The following is a 2500-nucleotide window of genomic DNA, read 5'->3' on the forward strand; positions in this document are numbered from 1 at the left end:
ATGTTGCGCCTTAACCTAACCTATGTTGCGCCTTAACCTAACCTATGTTGCGCCTTAACCTAACCTATGTTGCGCCTTAACCTAACCTATGTTGCGCCTTAACCTAACCTATGTTGCGCCTTAACCTAACCTATGTTGCGCCTTAACCTAACCTATGTTGCGCCTTAACCTAACCTATGTTGCGCCTTAACCTAACCTATGTTGCGCCTTAACCTAACCTATGTTGCGCCTTAACCTAACCTATGTTGCGCCTTAACCTAACCTATGTTGCGCCTTAACCTAACCTATGTTGCGCCTTAACCTAACCTATGTTGCGCCTTAACCTAACCTATGTTGCGCCTTAACCTAACCTATGTTGCGCCTTAACCTAACCTATGTTGCGCCTTAACCTAACCTATGTTGCGCCTTAACCTAACCTATGTTGCGCCTTAACCTAACCTATGTTGCGCCTTAACCTAACCTATGTTGCGCCTTAACCTAACCTATGTTGCGCCTTAACCTAACCTATGTTGCGCCTTAACCTAACCTATGTTGCGCCTTAACCTAACCTATGTTGCGCCTTAACCCAACCTATGTTGCGCCTTAACCCAACCTATGTTGCGCCTTAACCCAACCTATGTTGCGCCTTAACCCAACCTATGTTGCGCCTTAACCCAACCTATGTTGCGCCTTAACCCAACCTATGTTGCGCCTTAACCCAACCTATGTTGGGCCTTAACCCAACCTATGTTGCGCCTTAACCCAACCTATGTTGCGCCTTAACCCAACCTATGTTGCGCCTTAACCCAACCTATGTTGCGCCTTAACCCAACCTATGTTGCGCCTTAACCCAACCTATGTTGCGCCTTAACCCAACCTATGTTGCGCCTTAACCCAACCTATGTTGGGCCTTAACCCAACCTATGTTGGGCCTTAACCCAACCTATGTTGGGCCTTAACCCAACACACGTTGGGCCTTAACCCAACACACGTTGGGCCTTAACCCAACACACGTTGGGCCTTAACCCAACACACGTTGGGCCTTAACCCAACACACGTTGGGCCTTAACCCAACACACGTTGGGCCTTAACCCAACACACGTTGGGCCTTAACCCAACACACGTTGGGCCTTAACCCAACACACGTTGGGCCTTAACCCAACACACGTTGGGCCTTAACCCAACACACGTTGGGCCTTAACCCAACACACGTTGGGCCTTAACCCAACACACGTTGGGCCTTAACCCAACACACGTTGGGCCTTAACCCAACACACGTTGGGCCTTAACCCAACACACGTTGGGCCTTAACCCAACACACGTTGGGCCTTAACCCAACACACGTTGGGCCTTAACCCAACACACGTTGGGCCTTAACCTGCTCTGTAATTGTCATACGACGCGTTAAATTAGTGTAGTGTTGCCTAACTGCAACCCCCGCAATATAGTTTGCTACTCGCACTGCCCGGTCCCCAGTGTATCGCTTCATGTTAAACACCTTGCAGCTATACACTGTAATGTGGATGGCAGCAGGACGTACATGCTCAATGCCCTTTGCAGTTGTTCATTGGCATTTGCAGTTGTTCATTGGCATTCGCATGGCGAAGCACTTAGCCTACGCTGTGGTACGGCCTGTGTCAACTGTCCGCTGATGTTGTACGTCCAAATCACACACTGTACTGCACATTGGTCCTCATGTACTGAATGATACATCGTGGTACATGTGACCGTACAACGACTGCGCCAACAACGGCGAACCATGCGGTCCAAATGTTGTGCACTCAGCTACGTGTCGTCTCCCTATAAGAGCTGGATTGCAGTGTGGTATGCCCTGGATGGCGATCAGCATGAGCCGTCTGTTGATGTAGTGGCGCGTGTTGTCAGACGTAGTCGTCTCTTCTCACACACCGTGATAGCATGGTGCACTGCGTTCCACATCTGCGACATGCGACAGAGGCCGGTTGACAGTCGTTCGCGCAATGGACATCGCATACGTACGGGGGCCACCTTCCACGTGTTCGCGAAGCGTGCACATGTTGTTGCGTGTATGTGGGCAGACATAGTGTGTCGTGACACCTGACACAGGCATGCAACAATCGTTGAATTTGCAAATGGCGATGGACGCCTACGTTTGCTGGTGACGTTACGCAAATGAACAACTGGTAAACCGTTGTGGTGCGGTTGTTCTCGCTAGAGGTGAATCAGTGATGGCGACGATCGGTTGAGCTACCAACCGGTTGTTCCAGCGATACCCACCATGCCCACGAACGTGAATGGCATCTGGGTGTGAAGCGATACGCGGCGGTGGCTGGGTGGGACCGTCCCCGGCCGGTGAGGGGGGGCCTCCCGGCGTGCTGGCCGCGCGGTGCGTGGGCGCACGCGCTACAGCCGGCTGGTGGGGGCGGCCAGTGGCAGGCGCGCCGGCCGACGGAGGCGGCAGGCGGCGCAGCTGCGCGCCGGCGCACCCTGCACGCGGCGCCGTGCGGCCAAAGTAGGTCCTCGCGGGCCCGGTGCGAAGCGC

Source organism: Schistocerca serialis, unplaced genomic scaffold (genome assembly GCF_023864345.2).
Source record: "Schistocerca serialis cubense isolate TAMUIC-IGC-003099 unplaced genomic scaffold, iqSchSeri2.2 HiC_scaffold_1198, whole genome shotgun sequence".
NCBI classification, from domain to species: domain Eukaryota; kingdom Metazoa; phylum Arthropoda; class Insecta; order Orthoptera; family Acrididae; genus Schistocerca; species Schistocerca serialis.